Source organism: Macrotis lagotis, chromosome 6, assembly GCF_037893015.1.
Source record: "Macrotis lagotis isolate mMagLag1 chromosome 6, bilby.v1.9.chrom.fasta, whole genome shotgun sequence".
NCBI classification, from domain to species: domain Eukaryota; kingdom Metazoa; phylum Chordata; class Mammalia; order Peramelemorphia; family Peramelidae; genus Macrotis; species Macrotis lagotis.
The window spans coordinates 9,089,937-9,111,867 of record NC_133663.1 but is presented as its reverse complement, the minus strand read 5'-3'; the positions used below and the strand labels follow the sequence as shown (position 1 = coordinate 9,111,867).

Below are 21,931 nucleotides of genomic sequence, written 5' to 3'. Positions count from 1 at the left end.
TCCACAACTTACATGGATCAATTCTCAGACAGCTGAGTTTCACCTTTGTTCCTTTGGACCTCAGGTTTATCACTGCATTGAAATCAGTTCTGAGATTTTCCAGAGTTATTTTCCTCTGTCTTTCATTATCACTGTAGAAATGGTTCTCCTTCTACTTGCTTTTTTTTCTGTATCAGTTCACAAAGATTTTCCCGGTTTCCTCTGATACTGTCCTCTTCACCATTTCTTGCAGCACCATATTTCATTACATTTGTATGTCACAATGTGCTCAGACATCCCCTAAATAGGAAAATCTCCCTCTAAGTTTCCAAGTTTGACTATCATGAAATGAACTGCTATAAATATTTTGTATCTTTAGATCCTTTCTCTCTTTCTTTGATTTTTTTTTGGGGGGGGGTATAGACCTAGTAATGGTATGATTGAGTTAAAGAATATCATAGACTATTCTCTTAAAAAACATATTTCCCTCCTTAAAGCAGCTCATCAACCAGTTTCTGCTTGAATACTTCCAAAGATGTGATGCTCATTACCAAAAAAAGTAGGTCATTACATTTTCAAGTAATCCATATTAGAAAAGGTTTTCTTCTATTGAGACAAAATCTTTGTCCCTGGAATTTCCACCCATTTTGGAAGTGCCTTCTGAGGAGATTATAATGACAGTGGAATGATAGTATTTGCTTTTATTTTGATTTGTAGATAAGATGAACAGAAAGTATACAGAAGGAGAAACTATAATAAGGTGGAGTCTGCTCTTACAGAGAGAATAGTCTCATTGGGTAGATTCACAGAACTGTGGAAGTCATTTGAGTGCTGATTACAATGAGTTATAATCAAATTCTTAAACAATCCATGAACCTTGGTGAGCATATGTGTTAATTCTGTTCACCAAATGATCCCTATTCATTCTGAAGAAACAGAATCTTGCTTTGATCATAGGGAAATAATTACAACCCGCCCCCCCCAACCATGTACCCCCACTTTGGTTCGGAAGCCCTCTTTGCCAAATGTCCAGCCAGGCCTGGTACCATGATCTTGGTTAGTTTCACAAGGACGGGGAGGGGGGGTTGGGGCCCAGAGTCCACTCAGCACTCATGGGCGGTGTTTCCATGGAGCTCTGCCCAAAAGAGGCGATCTAAATCTCATCGGAGAGATGTACATCTACCAGGGAGCTCTGCCGAGAACACTGTGACCTAAAAAATCCTATTAAGGAACTCCAAATGCAAAGCGAGTTTCAGAGACACCAGGTGACCTTGGGCAAGGCACCTCGCCTGCTGCCTGCCTCCTTGCCATCCCTACATGACTGCTGCCTGCTTACCGAAATACCAGGGATGGTGGCACACCCACGCCACAGGCAGGTACCCTGATCTTCACTGCCTCGATTTGTTTTTTTCTTGTCTACTTCTTCCTTTTTTTTTCCTTCTGCCTCCTCTATTATTCATCTTTTTTGTTTGTTTGGTTCTGGTAATGAATGCAGTGATTCATCAGGGGGAAATATCATCTAGTGGTTAGACAGAGGCGCTGCTTCTCCAAGTGTGGTCGGCAAGGGTCTTCCGGACATTTGGGGTATTGACACAAAAATATAAGAAGGGCATGATGATGCCTGGACCTTTGTTGCTATTGACAAAGATTAATCTACTTATCAGATTTCACAAGAGGCCAATGTCCCTGCCCAGATGGTTCACAGATGCCAACTTCTTGCTCTTCTCCCTGGTTAAGGTTTTATCAGGGCTAAGTGGGAGTGACAGAAGTAACACTTCCATCTCCTTCAGTAGCTAAAATTTCTGGGGCATCTTAGGGCATTAAGTGTTTTTCATATGATCTATCATTTCATCCCTGTAACGACCCTCTGAGGTAGGTGGGAGATAGAATGTCATATAGAGAGAACATCAGGCCACAGTTTGAGGGGATGCCGTGAAAGAAGTCTGATAGGATCAATGGGAGTCTGACTGAGGAGATCTTTACATGCTGGGCTAGGACTTTTTGCTTTATCCCGGAGGTAATAGGGAGCCATTGATGATTCTTCACTGTGCTGAGACAGATTATGTGATACGGTTAGCTCTGTGTTTTAGGAATAACAACTCAGTGTGGAAGGAGGAATGGAGAAGGAAGAGGTGCCTGACCTAAGGAAGAAGCAGTCCCCCTCCCCAATCCTGAAGGTTTGGGACACATCCTGACTTGTTTGCCCCCTCCTGCTTTCCTGCCACAATTTATCTGTATGAGAAAAGTAAAACAGCTCTCATGCTGAGAAGATCTCACTCTGAAAGGGTCTTCAGAGGCCATCATTCCAACCCTGTCATTTTTACAGAGAAGGAAACTGAGGCATAGAGAGATGAATGAATGGTGTGTCCAATGGTGTGTCATGCCAGTAGTGTCAGAGCAGGAAGAGGACTGCCCCAGGTGATCAGCCTCCAAGTCTTGTTTTGATATCCTCCAACACACTAGGGGAACGTATTTGTTCTTCTTTCCTGGGATTTGTTAGAACCAGATCTGTGATTAAATGTGACATTGTTTGGAAAGTACTAGCTACATGCTGGCTGTTGTGGTGATTGTGTTAACAATAGCTGTGTGCATTTGCTGTTTAAATATTCAATATTATTATTTTGGTAACAGTCATGCTAATAGCTAGCATTGTCAGAGCAATTTCGGTTTACAAAGTTCTCTACAAATAGACCCCGGAAGGAGGACCTGATGCTGTTAATGTTTTACAGCTGGGTCAGCAGATGCACAGTGACTTGTCCAGGGTCACATGGTCAGTGAGTGACTGAGACTCATTTGCTAGCTTCTGGTCCAGGGAACCTTCTCTCTGTCTGAAAGAACTTCCTGCGGTCCCTGTGAGGATCCCCTGCTTCCCGAAGTCAGCCCTCACAAGGCTATCTCCCTTGGGCAGTGATTTAGAAGAACTCTCACTCTCCGTGATGGCATGGAAGGAATAGAATGTACTTAGGGGAAGGAGATCTGTATTCAAATCCTGAAGCTGTGTGACCCTGGGCAAGTCACTTTCTCTGTGTCTAACTTTTCAGTTATAAGCTGAGACAATGCAGTCATAGAACTGGAAGTGTGGAAGGAGACTCAGGAGCATCCAGTCCAATGCTGACGGGAAATCCCCAGCCCTGAAGTCAGGAGGGCAAATCCGTCCTAAGACACCTGACCCTTAATAGCTGTGTGACCCTGGGAAAGACACAACCCTGACTGTCTCACATCCTGGGCCATCTCCAGGCATCTTTGTTCTTATCTGGATCCAGATGGCTTCGGAGGAGAAAGTAAGACTGGTGACTTTGCCCAGCTCCCCCTCACTCAAATCCAAGTCACCTGCAGGTCACGGCATCACCTCCCTGATGAAGAAGACCATGGCCTTCTTTGAGAATGGACAAGCAACAACATTTAGACTTAGAAGGGAACCTTGTAGATAGTGAATCCCTTTCTCTTATTTTACATATGAGGAAACTGAGACCCAGAGAGGATTTGAGCATAGCTCCTCTCAGTCTAAGGTCCATACTCTCACCTCTGGGGTACAGAAGCCGAACTACATTTGCCTTCCTTCCATCACTGGGTGGTTGTGAAGAAGGCACTTGGTAAAACCTTAAGGGTCATGGAATGATAAACAATTACACCCCCCACCCCCACCCCGGCTATCACAAGTTTGAGCCATCCTTGAACTATTTGTTTCTCTGGATTTCTGGGGATGAAAGACCCAAAACAAGACAAACCCTCCCTAGAGGTGAGGTCTCGGTCCCCACTCTCCAGGTATGGTTGGGCAAAATTTTCCCATCATGCCCTTGTCTGCCCACAGTCTGGGGGCTGAGAGGTTAATCTCAAAGGGTGAGAAATGAGTCAAGTTTCCAGGCTCAGCCTCAGTCCTGCGGCTTCCTGAAGCTCAGACAAGACCGCCTTGAAATTCAGAGTGAGTTTGATGGGTATGAGCAGAGCGGGTCCGGAACTGAAACCACCAATTCATTTCACTGAAGTCTTGCCTGCCTCCCTCAAGCCATGAAGAACATCCCCGACAAGGGACAACAAGGCTGTGCCCACCGTCATTCAGTCTCTGGGCTCTCCCTCTGGATCGATTTTTTTCTTTTTTTCCCAAATTAAGGAATAATGAGAAATGAAGGTGTCTACTGGGAATGCCAAGTTCAGAAAGGCTTCTGGTGGGAGCCAACCTCCACTATCTGGAGGAATGATGAGCCAGGCAGACAGGCTTGACCAGAGTCCCAGGCAAATGGATTGAAGGCCACAGGCTCAATCATCTCAGTCCAAAGGCCCCTTAGTCCTTGTCAGAGGCAGCATCTACACTAGCCAGTCAGCTGCCAGTTACTTACCACTGGCTATTTGTAACCAGGATGAGAAAACCTGCATGGGGCAGCATTAACCCTCCCCACCAAAGAAGAAACAACTCCCATTGGAGACACCCCATGGGCAAGGACACTATTAGAAATAAAAAGTCTGAGCAACTCCAGAGCAATAGGTAGTTCCTTCAGTCTTGGTGTAAAGAGATTTGGAACCAAATAAGAGACACTTCCAGGAGGCCTCTTCTTCAATTTTCTACAAGACCCTAAGTAGACAGATAGCGAGTCTCTTGGAGGTCTTCAAGAAAAGACTGGCTAGCTTTCTGATTATGTTGTAGGAGGAATTCGTGGGTGGGGAGTGCTTCAGATGCACTAAGGGACTTCAGATGTCCCTTCTACCTAGGAAATTGTGATTTGGTGAACCGCTTCCTGATGCCCTCCCCTCACCAGTTGCTAGTGCTTTCTCCTAATTCTGTTATATTTAGATATTTTACACATGCATTTATACACCTCCATGTTGTTTTCTCTTCAAGAATGCCAGTTGCAGGAGCGGTTAGGTGGTACAGTGGATAGAGCACTGGCCCTGGAGTCAGGAGGACCTGAGTTCAAATCCAGCCTCAAACACTTAATAATTGCCTGTGTGATCTTGGCCAAGTCACTTAACCCATTGCCTTGAAAATAAATAAATAAGAATGCCAGTTGCAGGAGCAGCTAGGGGGCGCAGTGGATAGAGCACCCACCCTGGAGTCAGGAGGACCTGAGTTCAGATCTAGCCTCAGACACGTAATAATTATTTAGCTGTGTGATCTGGGGCAAATCACTTAACCCCATTGCCTTGCAAAACAAAACCAAACCAAACAAAAAGAATGCTATTTGCTTGAGAATAGAAATTGGCTCCCTTTTTTTTTGTATTGGCATCCCCAGTATACAGTAGGTACTTAATAAATGATGAATGTTTGTCATTTAACATATATTTGTTCAATGAATTGAATTGATGTTCAAAGCCCATCTTTCAAGTCAGTATAGAAGGAAAAAAGTAAATATAATACACATATAACATTTACCTTTACCTACCAACTGACTCAGCTTTTCACAAAGAGCACATTTTTGGAGGAAGAGAACTCCACAAAGGTGTATCTCTAGTATACAGTAAGTACTTAATAAATGATAGGTGATTGATTGCTATTTAATAAATGCTTGTTCCATTGAATTCTACCAATTTTCCAAGCCCATCTTCCCAGTCAGTACAGAAGAAAGAAATAATATACATACAGCATTAACCCTTTAACTGAGAGCTCATTGTAAGAGGAAGAAAACAAAAGTGTGTCAGGGTCCTGAGAAAGGCAGTGTGCTGGGGGTGGGGGGAGGAGAAGCCAACCCAGGATAGAAGCCTTGCTCTCAAAGAATCAGTGATCTATTAGGAAAGGGAAATAGTTGAGTCTATCCATCCCTGGGTCAAAAGAATCCCTGAGTAGTCCTAGGACCTCTTCTCCTCCCCTCAGAATCTTCATCTTTTTTCATTCCAGACATGGCACATGACCCAGAGCCTGGGGTAGAGAATACAAAGGATACCTGGAAAAAGTCAAAGGACATGAAGGGGAAGTCATGGGAAATAAGGCCAGAAAGGGATGCTGGAGCCAGCTTGCCAAGGGTCTGGGAGACCAATTTCTATGTCAGTCTAGAGGCATTTGGGAACCATTACCACTAGGGACCAAGGAAAGGGTCAAGCTCTGCCCTGTCCATACCACAGGAACCCACTGGTTGTACCTCAAACCTCTGTTCTCCCACACAGATTCAGCCCAGGGTCATAGTATCTTAGCTGATCATTTTATTATACTAGGGGACAACACCTCTTCACTTAAAATCCATCCCCAAGGCTTGCCTCAATGGGTCACAGAGAGTCACATGCTCCAGAAAGGCAGGAAGGCATCACCTTCAATTGCCTGACAAATGCCCTGCCCTCTCCTTGCTGAGGACACTACCCCATTGTTTCACAGGGCAAAGGAGGGGGGGGGTTCTCATGCTTCTTCCTCTTCACCAGAAAGACCCAGACAGTCCCATAGTTTGCAATGAATAAGACTTTTCTACCCTTCCTTGGTCAACCTGATGGGCAACTCAGTTTTCTTTGAAAGAAGAATGAATGCTAGGGATGACACTGGCCCTTCACAATCTCGCTGGACCTTGAAGGTGGAAGGGCCTCATCTGAACATTCCCATACCACCCCACAAAAGTATCCTTACCACAGCCCCTAGACAACTGATCACCCATCTGGTGCTTGGACCCCTCAAGTGACAGGAAGTTTATTGCTTCCCATACCAGTCCAATCTACTCTGGGTCAGCTCAGTGCCTTAGGAAGTTGGGAGGGTTGAGAGCTTTTGTTGTTGTTGCTGCTGTTTCCTCAGAATATCCAACCCAAAGAGGCCTCTTTGCAATATCCACCCATCCCTGCTTTTAAGGCCACAGAACAAGTGAACCTATCTTCACATGCCAACCCATCAAATGCTTGAAGGTCGCCATCTGCTCCCCCTCCATGCCAGACTCCGCTCTCAGCCAAACATGCATCTTCCTCCCACTGATCCTCCTCACAGGACACGTGCTTGAGGCCCTTCACCATGCCTGGAAGCCCTCTGCTTTAGCAGGGTACTTTCTATAATATGGCACCAGAAATAATCAGTCAGTCAACAGGTAATGACTTCACCAGGTGCTGGGATACAAATTTTTTTTTTAATACTCAGGGACTGAATGGATAGAGAGCTGGGTCTAGAGTTAGAAAGACATGAATTCAAATTCAGCCTCAGATGCTTATAAGCTGTGTAACCTTGGGGAAGTCACCTCACCTCTGTCTGCCTCAGTTTCTTCAACTATAAAATGGGAATAATAACAGCACCTACCTCAGAGGATTGTTGCAAGGATGGTGTCTGGCGCACAGTAGGTCTAGCTAAATGGTTACTATCTTGTCCAAGTTGGAAATGCCACACATAGGTCTGGTCTTGCTGCTGTTCAGCTCTGACATTTTAACTTTCTCATTCCCAAGCTGGGCCATTCTCCCTTCTTGAGTTGGCCCTCTACTCCCAGGACTGGTGATTTTGGTGCCCAACTTTAGTTTTCTGAATTCAAAAGAACCACCCCTCTCCAGCCTCAGTATCTCCAGCAGCATTGGTTTTTTTCAGGTCACCCAGAATCCAAAACTAAAATTGACCTTACCCTCTAGGAAATTCTAGTCTATCAGGAGAGGGGTCATTTACATATGGAAATTTATTTGTTTAATATTCATAAGGTGATTTGGGCACTATCAGACGGGGAGGGGAATCAGGAAATTTTTCCTATAGGAGGGAAAACTAATTCTGAGTTCTGAAGGAAACTGGAGATTCTAAAGTGAAGATGAGGAGATAGCTCATTCTAGGCAGGAGGTCCAGCCTTGACAAAGGCCCGAGGGTAGGAGCATCACATTTGAGGAACAAAAAAGAGGTCAGTTTGATGCCTTATAGAGAATAGAAAGGAAGTCATGGAAAGTAAGGTTAGGAAGGCAAGTAGGTCCCAGATGGTGAAGGACTTTAAATGCAGGCAGAGCTGACTCTAGTTCTGCCACTCTGGTGTGACTTGGTAGAGGACAAGAGGGCAGTTATCATCCTATCATCACCTTGTTCCTGAAAGTTAGGCCTCTTTCACACTGCTTGAGATCATGGATTCAAGCCTCATCATGTTGTGATTCACCTTGGCATGGGGGTCATGACCAAGGTCATGGTTTGGCCACTTCTGCCTAGGTAGCACCTTGGGGCAGCAGCACAAGTCAATAGAATTAGACTCAGTGCCCCTTCCCATAGAATACTCTCTTAGCTCTGGCTGCTGTTGTTGGAGATGGAAATCAAAGGCAAAAGAAAGCAAGAAAGAGAAAGGAAGGAAGGAGTGAAGGAAGGAAGGGAGGGAGGAAGAGTTCCCTGCTCTCAAGGAACTTATACTCTAAGTGAACTGAGTATAACTTGGAAAACCAGTGAAAAGTCTGCCTTGAGGTCAGGGGAATGTGGATGAAGAGAAATTGGGAGAAATGACAAAGAATGAGATAGGGGAACCATTATGACCATTATAGAAAAGACTCTTAAAATTCCCTTAAAAATGGAGTGACACAGGGTTATCAACTTTCCTGTGATTGTTATAGGGGTGGACTAGGGAGGGAGGTAAAAAAACCAGTTAATTTTAAGGGCAAAGGCTTCCCTCAAAGAACCTCCTGGTTGCTGTCCATCTCAAGTAAATTGGGCCTGAGCTCACCTGGTCCACTTTGCCTTCTAGAGCCTTTCATTTTCCAGAGAGAGGTTATTTCCACATTCCAGAATTGATGGTACTTTTTGGGAAAACAAACAAATTTTGGGAGGAGGGCAGGAAAGTCTTGGGCCCTGATTGAAAAATTTCAGCCTGAATTCTTTTCCCTAAACCTCCAAGGAAGTCAGCTACCTCTGAAAAAAACATCAGTTTCCAAAAATTTGTTCAAAACCTCCTACACTGGGTTTTTCAGATATACTCCAGTTTATTTTCAAGAGGAGGGTTAGGAAATGTGTGCGTGCACACTCATTTGAAATCCGTGTACAACTCTCATACATCTAGTACATCTGTCTGTCTGTCTGCCTTTCTGCTTGGGAGCCCTATATGGAGTTCCCAGGAAAGAAGTTTGGGGAACAGCACCCCTCATGGTTCAAGAATGAGCCAGGGCTGGCTGAGTTTCTTTGAGTTAGGTTGGAAGCATGTTCATAGAGATACTAAGGTCATTTCTCTAGAACCAAAAAACTATAGTGCAAAACAGCATCCCATTTGTTTAAACATTTTCTTGGCCCTATCTCCCAGTTCTCAATCTCCTTGGTCCTCTTTTCCCTTGAATTTACCCAGATTCTGTTAAAAATAGGGTGCTTGTCCCTTCACACCCAGCATTAATGTCCTCTCCCTTCCACCTATACAATCCTCCATCTCCCCTCCTATGACCTTATCTTGGGGTTACCTTGTCGTGGATCCTTTGCATTATATCTATTTGTGCTGATGGATATGTCTCTACTGGGCTATGAGTTCTAGGAGGGCAAAGACTGGGTGGTCTCTGATGCGTATTACCCAGAGCACAACATGGCTTCCTTGCGGCATGCGGTGGGTGTTTGATAAAGGCTTCTTGGTTGAGATTGAGCCTTGGTATAATAGAACAGAGTCCATTAGTAGAAAGGAAAGAGTGCTGAATTTGGTGTCCAACAATCTGAATTCTAATCCCCAAAACAGTCAACTACGTGGATGCCCTTAGGCAATTTACTTCACATTTTACATCTGTAAAAGTTCCTTTTTCCTATGACCCAAGCCAATATGAAATCAATCTCTCTTCTCCCTAAATAGAGCAGTGACATTCAACCAAGCCTTAGGTCTAAGTTGGAGAGTGATGCCCCTGGGCAGCTGTTATTCTGCCATATTGCCCTCCATGGACTTGACTTGGGATGTCAGATTCAAGGAAGTTCCAGTTTTAGGAGAGGAAGATATGGGTCTACCATTTGGTTGAAGGAAGAGAACTGTGAGTCACCATCCATCGTCACCAGACATAAATAAAGAGACCAATGACAAAATGACAGCCAAGATCAGGCTACGCTGGCTTCCATCCATTCAGGATTCTTCAGGCCATGTCCACACCCACTGAAAAGACTGAAGATACTCTGGTGTTGCCATGGTGTTCTTCAAGAGACTTGGAAATTGGAAAAGCCCCCAAACATAAGGCTATGGGGTCAATCTGATCCAAAGTGAGATATAGGATTGGATAACCTGGCTTCCAACCCCAGCTCTGCTAACAGCAAGTAATGCTACCTTGGACCAGAGTTTCATCACCCGTAAAAGGATGAGATTAGATGTTTGATAGTGATGTGAAGGCATCAGGCTCAGCTAATCCATTGACAGGATCCAAAGGCATATGGATGGTTTAGAACACAGAGAGGAATCTGAGGACATTTAATGAAGAGAAAAAAGGAAAATTTTCACTTAAGATCGATAAAATCCACTTCACCAGTACAAGATGGAGAAGGCAAGATGGGACAGCAGTTTATAAGGAAAATATCTGGGGATTTTAGTTGAATGAATCAATAGCATGATCAAAGAAGGAAAGGAAGGAAGGAAGGAAGGAAGGAAGGAAGGAAGGAAGGAAGGAAGGAAGGAAAGAGAAAGAAAGGAAGAGAAAGAGAAAAAAAGACATTTTATTATTGAAAGGTAATTTATCTGAAGTAGTCAAAAGTTTTTTCTTTCTCCCATGAACAGCCTGGTTCACACACACACACACACACACACACACACACACACACACACACACACACTTTTTTAGATGTCAATTTGTGTGTGTGTGTGTGTGTGTGTGTGTGTGTGTGTGTGCACATGTCTCCTTGAAAGTCTGAGCTCCCATTGGTGGAGTTCAATTGTGTTTCTGACTGCATCCCAAATGGTAATAATGGCAGCTAGTCTTTGGATAACTCTCCAAGGTTTGCAAAGTGTCTCACTGACATGACAGCATTTGGTACCCCAACCACTCTTGTCTGACAAACATTATTAGTGTCTCTGGTTTACATGTGAGAAATTTGACTTGTGTTAAGGTTCAAGGACCAGTCCACAGACACAGTTTTCGAGTTGTAGAGCTAGGACTTGAACCCATGCCTGCCCAATGCTGCAAGACAAATAGAAACAGCCCAGTCTCGAACTGTCCCTTCCCTCTTTAAGCAAAGAACTATCAAGGTTCTGACTGTAGCAAGCAAAGGTCAATATATTTATCACAAATCCTTTCTGCACTGTAGTTCAGTAAACATGAAGAGCACTGAAGAGGGCAGGACAATATTTCATGGCTTTCAAGGTGCCTGCTTCCTCCCCCCCGACATGATGCGCGCACACACACACACCCCAAGTCATATGACCTACATCTCCAGTCCGCACCCTGCTATATATAGGCTCTGGTTATGAATGTTTTTTCCTATGAAAAGGTCAGACCTTGCACACGTACCCCGACACTGTGTCCTATTTATTAGAGAAGCTGGCTCATGTGTTTGCCAAAGCCACTCTCCATGGGGGAGTCTGGGAAAACCTGGCCATTTGCTTTAGAAAGAAGAGTCCCAGACTTTTTCAAGAGGAAGAAAGGAACAAAAAAAAGATGTGGATGCATTTATCTTGTGGTTGAGCCCTACTCATCGGCCAGGTCTCAGAGAAGGAAAAAGTGTATGTGCATGTGTGGGTGTGGGTGTGTGTGTGTGGGGGGTGTAAATGCATGGAGCTCACACACATTCACATGCACCCCTTACAAAGCTGGTCCCCATTTCTTTTCTCTTTATACTTCCACTTCAAAACCCCATGGAACATCTGGAGGGGATGCTGGCCACCTGATGGGGCAGCAGACACTGCTCCCGGGTTTCCAGCTGTGACGTGGTTGGTATCCAACAGTTTCTGAAAGTATAAAGAATACCTGGGGCTAGGACAAAGGGTGGGGAAAGGCTGGTAGCTTGTTTGAGATGAGGAAGTTCTGAATTCAAATCCTGTAGGGAGATCTCAATTGCAGACTGATTTGAATGACTAGCAAAGACCAGGTTTGTAGCCATTCCAGACATGAATCATTCATCGAGCATCTCTTTAATGAATGAGAAATATTGAAGATGAACATATAAAAATACAAAGCAGCCCCAACCCTCAGGAAGCTTATATTTTGCTAGCAAAATGCACCATGTAAGTTGGTAAATAGGGCATCACTTGAATCCAGCCTCAGGCACTTGACTGACTAGCTGTGTGACCTTGGGCGAGTCACTTCACCCTGATTGCCTCACATCCAGGGCCATCTCCAGTTGTCCTCATTCCTATCTGGCCCCTGGAACTCATTACCTCTGGAGGAGAGAGTGAGACTGGGGACTTAATATAGCCCCCCTTATTCAAATCCAATCCATGTGCTTCTGATGGCTTCTCCTCCCTGATGTCATGGTTTTCTCTGAGAATGAAGAAGAAACATCAACATCACTCCCCTGAGCAGAACTTTATAATATCATTCCCAGGTCAACCATTCCAATGTGCCTCCCTTCCTCGGCCACCAATTCCCTAGATGTGGGCAGGGATGGCCTCCTATCTGTAGCTGGATGTGCAGTTCAAAGCACAATGACTACTGTATAATAAGTCCATAAATCTTCGTTCATGTACAAGAATTTAACAATAATTCAATTGTGAATAAACTTAGAGATCCTAAAAGACTAAGATGAGGAAGGATGGCATTCTTGACATAGGGGACTGCTTAGGCAAGGTCAGGAGGTAGGAGATGGGAGAGTAAAGTCAGAGAACAGAAAGCAGACAACATGGCTGGAACATAGGAAGAGTCCCATGAAAGAAGCCAGATAGATCATGATACTTGGATTTAGATGCCAAGAAGAGAAGTTGACATCTTGCCCTAGAGGCCAGAGATAGCTTTGAAGGTTTTGACTATGGGAATAGCCATTGGTGGCTATCAGCCAAGTTTCTGGAGTACTGTGTGACCAGAAGACCTTTCTACCATCCCCTTGTAGCTTTTTCCTCATTTAAGAGTGAACCATCATTTCTGCAGGCCATGTCTGAGCTCTTGACCACCATGGCTTTCTAGGTCCTGGTTCTTTGATTCAATGAATGAACTTGGCAAGGCTGAAGAAAGCAGGGAAGCAAGTCACCAAAGCTCTGAAGGCCTCAATTTCTTCATCTGTAAAAGGAGACAATTGGACCTATTGACCTATAAGATTCTCTGAAACCTTGACTACAAGCTCCTCTGTCTAAATGGGTTCTGAGGGTCTGGTGTATCCAGGAGAGATGCTGGTAAATCTGTAACAACAGGTTCTCCAGAAAAAGAAAATGGATGCCTGATGTACCTTTAAATTATTCCATTACTGTTTAAAAGATAAACAAACAAAAAAATAAATAAAGGCTCCATTTTGAGCCACGTTTGAGATGTCTACACTAAAAAATCAGCACTTCTTGCAGATGTGAGTTGGCTCCACATAGCCTCCTGCTACCAGTTCAGGTCTGTATCCTAGGACTTTATTTACTTTACATCCATTCTTTATCTTTGCACATGTTGTCCTCCCTGCCTATCACACCTTTCTCCTTCTCCTCTGCTTCCTAGAACATCTCATTTTCTCCCAACCTCAACTCAAATGCCCAACCTTATGTGAGGACTTTCCTGATGCCCCTAACTGATCATCCTTCCTGCCTTCCCCCCATCCCCAATTGCCTTTCATTGACTATATCTATATCCATCTATCCATGTATCTATCTATCTATCTATCTATCTGTCTGTCTGTCTGTCTGTCTGTCTAGCTAGCTAGCTATCATCTTTCCACATGAATATGTTATTTCCCCATACACTGTGAGCTCTTTGCAGCCAGGAGCTACAGAGAAAAATTATTATGCCCATTTTACATAAAGGTTAAGTGATTTCTCCTGGTCAATAGCTAATAAATGCCAAAGTGGAATCTGAACTCCGGTCAGAATTCTGAATTCAGTGCCACTGCACTTGTCCAAGACACTCAGAGTTCTTTAGCTCCACAGAAATGGCAAGATGTGTAGACAGGGAAATATTCTACTTTGAAGATGAAGCAAAGTGTTCTTAGTTTAGTCAGAATCAATTAAAACTTGGCCTGGACAGTGAAGAAAACTTTTATTCTCATTCTTCATAGTTCCATGTGCCAGAGATTTCCTAGGCCCCTGGCAGCCCCCCTCCAGCACACTGGACACTGAAAAAGATAGGTTGGCATCTTGGAGAGAGGGACAGGAAGAGAAACCAAATGCCTTGGCTGAGTCCAGAACACATGGCTCATTATTCGGTAAACAGGAGGCAAAATGCCGAAAATGTGTTATTGACTGGCTTGGACTATAAATACATTTGCCTTTAGATTTTCAAATCAACATTGGGTGATACACTTTCCTAGTGGCTAGCTTCCTTTCACCCATCCCTCCTAGTGGGATGCTCCAAGGCCATGTGATTCTTCCCAAATGACGAGATTAATTCTTCGATATATATCAGGGAGACCTTTGATCTCATGGCTATGTCTTTCCTCTCCATTGGAGCAGATTGTTAGATCACCAAATCATCCTGTCCAGAGCAATTTCTGTTCATATCTCCCACCAGTCCTCCATATTGGAGGTTTGACTTCCTCTAGGGCTTTTTACATTTCGTGGGTACCAACAACACTTGGGATGTCCATCTGTTACCCCTTCCTCTTGCAACAGCCCACTCCTTTTTCAATTTTACATTTCTTGGTTGAAATCTCTGTCTTTCTGAGACTTGAGAGGTAGTGGGGCAGAGTGGATAGATTTGGAGGCAGGAAGGGATTAGTTTTCATCTCCCCGTTATGTGAGTAACAGCAAACCAATCACTGCCTTTGAGCTCCAAAAACAGTCAAAACTTTCTCTACTAAGTTCTAGATTGTTGAGCTGTGCATGGGCAGAAGGAAGTTCTTTCTTCCTTGGGGCAAGTAAGCTCCTTTCTTCCTGTGAGACAATCCTTTACCTTGACCATTTTTTAGACTTCTTGGGCACAGATGACCATTTTAATGGATGTACCTACTAACTCCAACCAGGTGATTTTCCCCATTGCCTTTTGAGTCACCTAAAATATTAGTCATAAGAGAGAGGTATACTGGCGCAGTAGGAAGGACAGTGACTATAGAGACAAAGATCCTGTATCCAAATACCAATTTGTCACTGACTACCTAGTTGAATTGAGCAAGGCCAAGAGGCCTTCCAGCCTTAAACCTATGATCCTATGAACAATAATATTACGATATCCTTCATTTCACTCAAAACTTCCCAATACCAGGGCGGCTAGGTGGCGCAGTGGATAGAGTACCGACCCTGGAGCCAGGAGTTCAAATCCGGCCTCAGACTCTTAATAATGACCTAGCTGTGTGGCCTTGGGCAAGCCACTTAACCCCATTGCTTTGCAAAAAGTAAAAACAAAAAACAAAAAACCTTCCCAATGCCTCACATTACCCACAAGGGTGACAGATTTCTCAACCTAGCATTAGGCAAACTATCTTTCCAAACTAATCTCCCAAAGGTTCCCTATTTAATACATTTGATCTACTGACCTTCAGAATATGCCGTGGTAATTCCTTTTGCCCATCTCCTTGACGTTTTTCTTCTTCCCTTTATCTAACTCATTCTATCTCTCCCTTTTTTCCATCAACCAACTTCAATTCATTCTTCAAGATCCAGGGCAGGCCAGTAAATGCTAGATCTATGAAAAATAAAAGTAGCTGCACTTGTAAGTTCATTCTTCAGTAAGAATATTTTCTCCATCACTTTCTTAAGCCTAGAAAAGCAAAACCCAATAAACCAAACCCCCTATTTATAGAGGTTGCTGATTTCTGGGGTATAAATGTTCCTGCCCAGATGCCCAGGTTCCATCTGATTCATACATCATCCAAGCATCCTTTTCAATCCTCATGCAGAAATCCTGTATTCTTTCAGCACCTGCTGGGCATCATGACACTCATTTGTCACTTAATTATATCCTGATTGGTGATATCTCCTGGAATCAGAGAATTTGGGGGTGACAGGACCTGAGGGACTATCTAACCCAATGCCTTCATTTGACACATGAAGAACTAAATATACTAAATGGTGAACTCACTTGGTCTGGAGCATAGACTCAGCAAGTGCTAAAATCAAGACTTGAACCCGGGTCCCACGCTATCTAAAACCCTTTCCATAACATCAATAGCTCCTCTTGAATGTTCTTGTTTTATTGACTATTTCAAATCCTCAAGTGGAAGTTTGATGGATAATTGTGCCAGAATGGGGATGCTTGTGGTAGAGGCAGAACAAAATGGTCCTGAGATTCTTGATAACTCTGAAGTCCCAGGACTCTATGATACTTTTCAGATGGAAGAAATCCTAACAAGACAAATTCACCAGAATTTACTATTAAAATCTTCTGCTGTCATTTGATGCTTCCTTTTTATGGCATTTCCCACTAGACTGGAAGCCCCAAAGGGGTCCAATCCCATAACCATGAGAACATTGGCACCATCCATGTTCACTAAATATATTGTTGAATGAATGAATGGAGCATATGTCACCCAACAGAGAAAGATAAAGAGAGGCAGACAGACAGAAGCAAAGATAGAGTCAAAAAAACAGAGACTGAAACAGAGAGAAAGTGTATAGCGTGGTGATGGGAAGGCAGCAGGGATTGGGACCAGACTTCTGCTTAACCCATCTACCTGACTATAGGCTGAGAACCAGAGAAAGAGGGAAGTAGAGCAGCTCACCACTCTAACTGCACCCTGATATTCTCAATGTAGAAGTACATTCCCTTTCCCTGGAGGGTTTCAAGTGAATCTGAGGTGACCACAACATTGGAGACATTGTGAAGAGATTTTTTTGTTCATCTGGAATGTGTGGTGGCTGCATGACCTTTCAGTTCAGTGACCAACAAGATTATAAGATGTTAGCACAAGTACACAGGAGTCTCAGGAATGGAGTTCAGAACACTTAAGTTCTGGGTTCCAGCCCATTTCTCACACTTGCCAGTTCTGTACCCCTGGGGAGGGCACTTCACTCTGAAAACTTCAGTTGTCTCTTCTATAAAATGATTCCATATAGTCAATAGGGCCCACTTCAGAATGGTGCTGAGAGAGTCAAAGGAGATAAAACACAAAAAAAGTGCATTAAAGTGCTGCAGAAAGGTCAGTTCTTCTCTTGAGGTGAGGGGATTGGGTGAGTGGGGGATTTTAATAGCCAATGGGCCATCTACTGGTTGGGACAAGCTGACACTCCTTCTTTAGAAACTGAGGAAAGGAGGCAGCTAAGTGGCTCAATGGATAGAGCACCAGCCCTAGAGTAGAAGGACCTGAGTTCAAATCTGACCTCAGACACTTTTTTAAATGTTTGTTTATTTATTTATTTTCATCCATATGCACATGTATATTTTTAAGTTTCAAAATTTCCTTCTACCCTCCCTTCCCAGCCCCTCCCCTCAGCATGAATAGTCAGGTTAGCATTGTACATATATATTTTGGATAAATGTGTTTACATATTAGTCATTTTTGGCATGAGGAATTAGGATTAAGGGAAAGAGAATTTTTATAAAGTGTACATCAGATCTTGAAGGGTTGGTTTTTTTCTTTTTTGTTTTTTGCCTTGTTTTGTTTTGTTTTTCCTTCTCTGGGTGGCGATAACGTCCATAGCCATTCTAATATTGTTGTCCTAGCTCTCTGATTGGCTGAGAGGAGCTGTTTCCATCAAGATTGATCATCTCACAATGTTGTTAATGTGTACATTGTTCTCTTGGTTCTACTCCCTTCCCTCAGCATCGGATCCTGTAAGCCATTCCATGCTTCTCTAGAGTCTGACCATTTATGATTTCTTATAGCAAAATAATATTCTATATTATTCATGTACTGTAACTTATTTAGCAATTCCCCAATTGATAGGCATCCCCTCAATTTCCAGTTCTTTTCCACTACAAAAAGACTGTTATGAATATTTTGAAACATGTAGGACTTTTTCCATTTTTTAATAATTTCTTCTGGAGATAGACTTGGAATTGCTGGGTCAAAGGGTATGAACAGTTTTATTGCTCTTTGGGCATAGTTCCATATTGCTCTCCAGAATGGTTGGATCCATTCACAATTCCACCAGTAATGCATCAATGTCACAATCCTCCCACAACCTTTCCAACATTGATCTTTTCCCCTTTTTCTCATCTTGGCCAATCTGATAGCTGTGAGGTAATATCCAGCTCTTGTTTTAATTTGCAATTATCTAATCATTAGTGATTTGGAACATTTTTTCATATGATAGCTTTAATTTCTTCATTTTGAAAACTGTCTATTCATATCTTTTGACCATTTATCAACTGAGGAATGACTTGTAACCTTATAAATTTGATGCTAATTGCTTTATATTTTACAAATGAGCCCATTATCAGAACTCCTAGTTGTGAAGATTATTTCCCAGCTTTCTGCTTTCCTTCTAATTTTGGCAGCATTGATTTTATTTGTGCAAAAACTTTAATTTAATATAGTCAAAATTATTCATTTTGCATTTTATAATGTACTCTAATGTTTGTTTGGTCATAAATGTATCCCCTTTCCATAGATCTGATAGAGTATTTCTTAGTTTATTAATTTATCTATGATGTTGCCCCTAATGTCTAAATCATGTACCCATTTTGACCTTATTTTGCTGTAGGGTGTGAGATGACGGTCTATGCCAAGTTTTTGCCATGCTATTTTCCAGTTTTCCCAACAATTTTTGTCAAATAGTGAGTTCTTATCCCAGAAGCTGATGTCTTTGGGTTTGTCAAACAGTAGATTGCTGTAGTCATTTACAGCAGTTCATTTTGGACCTATCCTGATCCATTACTCTATTTCTTAACTAGTACCAGGCAGTTTTGATGACTGCCGCTTTATAGGTCTGGTAGAGCTAGGCTATCTTTACATGTTTTTATCAGTTCCCTTGCTATTCTTGACCTTCTTCTGTTCCAGATGAATTTTTCTAGCTCAGTAAAATAGTTATTTGGTAGTTTGATTGGTGTGGCACTGAATAAGTCATTTAATTTGGGTAGAATTGTCATTTTTATTAGATTAGCTCAACCTAAGAACAATTTTTCCAATTATTTAGATCTGATTTTATTTGGGTGAGAAGTGCTTTATAATTGTGTTCATGCAGTTTCTGGATTTTTCTTGGGAGGAAGATTCCAAAATAATTCACACTGTCTATAGTTACTTTAAATGGAATTTCTCTTTCTATCTCTTGGCCTCAGACACTTAATAATTACCTAACTCTGTGACCTTGGGCAAGTCACTTAACCCCATTGCCTTGAAAAAAGCCACCCTCTGCTAAGAAGAAGAAGGGATGGAAGGAAGGAAGGAAGGAAGGAAGGAAGGAAGGAAGGAAGGAAGGAAGGAAGGAAGGAAGGAAGGAAGGAAGTAGAGTTCCTGGTTCATGGGACAGGCAATGCTCAGCATAACTATACTTGAGAATCAGATCGAAGGACCATTCTCTTTTTTGATACTCTCTTCTCTCTAGGCTTTTGGACACTCCTCTCTCTTGATCCTCCTCCACCACTCCTTCTTAGTCTTCTTTGTTGAATCCTCCTCCAGATCCCACCCTTTAACTATAGGTGTCCTTCAGGGCTTTTCTGGGGGGAAGGGGGTCCTCTTCTCCCTTCTTCACTAGGGGATCTCATCATCTCCCATGGATTTAATGACCCTCTCTATGTTGATGATTCTCAGATCTACCCATCCTGCTCCAACCTCTGTGACCAATCTCGTGTCCAAAATTGAATCCATCATCTGCTGCCTAAACACACTCCCCTACCCCCACTTACCCTATTTCTCTAGAGGTCCCTCAACTTGTAACATAGGAATCATCCTAGACTCTGAACTCTCACCTGTCATGTTCAAGTTATTGCCAAGACTTGTAATTTCACCTTTGCATCATGTAGATTTTGCCTTTACAGCCATCTCTCAAATATACCCCTTTCTCTCTTCTGACACTTCCCCTACCCAGTGCACATCTCTCACCTGGGTTATTGAAATAGCCAGATTCCAGAGAGTGGAGTCTTCCTGCCTCAAATCTTTTCCACTTAACTCCATCTTCCATTCAGCCATTCAAATGATTTTCCTAGATCCAATCATGGCATCCTTTTACTCAAAACTCTCCAGTGACTTCCTGTTGTCTCTAAGAATGAATACAAAATGCTCTATTTGGCATTCAAAGCTCTTCATAAGCTGACCCCCTTACCTTGCTAGTCTTCTTATACCTTATTCCCTGATACATATTCTTTAAACCAGTGACAGTGATCCAGGCTCCTGACAGATCAATGAATAAAACATTTCTCATCTCCTAGCTCTGGGCATGTTCTCCTGTCTCATCTCCTTCTGGTTTCCCTTAGGTTCCAGTTTGGACCCTGATTGGTTCAGAGTGGATGCAAATAGTAATTGTTTCTGTTTTGATCAGAAACCTTGAAGGTCTACCTTGCCAGATTAATTTGTTTTTTGAACTAAGCAAAAGAGGCTCTTGCTTCTTTTATTTCTTAACAGCCTCAATCACTGAGAAATCTTACCCTCCCAATGTTTTTTTCTTTTGGAAGTGATCATTCTTGGCCTCTTTGTCTCATCTCTCTCTTACCTAACCTTAATGATGGAACAGGTGTTGCCTCAGGCATACTATAACCTGGGAAAGGCCTAGTTTTAAATTGCCAAGATCTCCCACTGCATCCAGGGCCATCTCAATCATCCTGATTCATATCTGGCCACTGGATCCAGATGGCTTGGAAGGAGAAAGTGAGGCTAGTGACTTTGTACAGCATCTCATTGCTTAAATCCACTTCACTTGCAAGTCATGGTATCATCTCCCTGATGTCACAGTCCTCTTCCAAAAGGAAAGATAAACAGAAAATAATAGCAAACAATAACAAGTCCCAGGTAAAAATTCCATATTCTGCAAGAAGTCTTTTCCAACCTCTCTTAATTCTCATGCCTTCCCTTTATTAATTTCCCCCCTTTATCCTGTATATAGCTTGTTTTCATATATCCATTGGTTTGTATTTGTCAGTCTTTTGCCTTTTTTGTATCCTGAGATAATAAAAGAATGCCTAGCATATAGTAGCAGTTTAATTGTTTATCAATTGATTGATTATAATGAGATATTTCACATTTTCTTCTTCTAGTTTTTCATTCTTTGGGTGTTGAATCATTGTGTCTTGATTTCTCATAAAGTCATCAGCTCCCTGTAGCTCTATTCTACATCTGAAGGATTTGTTTTCCTCAGAGAGCTTTCTTATCTCCTTTTCCATCTGGCCAATTATAGTTTTTAAAGCATTCTTTTCCTCAATAACTTTTTGAACTGTTTTATCCATTTGACTTAAACTGGTTTTTAATATGTTATTTTCTTCAGCATTGTTTTGGATCTCTTTGACTAAGCTGCTGATTTCATATTCATGTTTTTCCTGCATCTCTCTCATTTCTTTTCCCAATTTTTCTCCTACCTCTCTTACTTTATTTTCAAAATGTTTTTTTGAGCTCTGCCATAGCCTGAGCCCAACTTCTATATTTCTTGGAGTCTTTAGATGCAGAAGCTTGGACTTTCTCATCTTCAGGTTGTATATTTTGGTCTCCCATGGGATCAAAGTAATTGTTTATGATCAGGTTCCTTTTTTTCTATTTGCTCATTTCTCCAGCCTGTGCCTTGTTTGGGGGTGCTTCCTGAGCTTTTGAGTATTATTAGGACACCCCCCACAAGGATTTCAGTATGTGAGGCTCTGACTGCTTTCCTGGTCTGTTAAATGGCCACAATATCACCCTTCTGGGGCCCCAGGCTGCAGCCAGTGTCTGAATGTGGGCAAAGCCCCAGAGTCCTGTCCCAGGGACAGAGGACAGACCTCAACAGTCTCCCTCCACTCCCTTACCTGCCATGGGCTGAGTGCTCAGGGAGCAGCTGCTGGGTGGCTCCTGCTTGGCAACTCTACAGGCCTGCTTCTATTTCCTGGGATCTGGGCTACACTGAGGGCCATGGTTAGTGCTAAAGAGGGCCACACTAGCTTGGGCTTTGCACACACTCTGGCAGAGGCTCCCAAACTAGACTAAGTTCTTTCAAACTAGGAACTACTTTCATTTTTATCTATCATTAGAGCCTTGCAC

General features: G+C 42.8%; 1 long non-coding RNA gene across 2 annotated transcripts in view; it reads right to left on the bottom strand.

Moving 5' to 3' along the window:
• Window positions 1-21,931, bottom strand: part of LOC141490594 (uncharacterized) — a 49,565-nt gene that overhangs the window by 12,507 nt on the left and 15,127 nt on the right. Inside the window, exons 2-4 of one of the 2 annotated variants that reach the window (XR_012469281.1) lie at window positions 15,368-15,516; window positions 6,776-6,930; window positions 5,472-5,855 (exon numbers count right to left, since the gene is read on the bottom strand). This is a non-coding gene — a long non-coding RNA (uncharacterized LOC141490594). Of the gene's footprint in view, window positions 1-5,471; window positions 5,856-6,775; window positions 6,931-15,367; window positions 15,517-21,931 lie in introns of those variants that run through there. The other variant, XR_012469282.1, reaches the window with a different exon arrangement.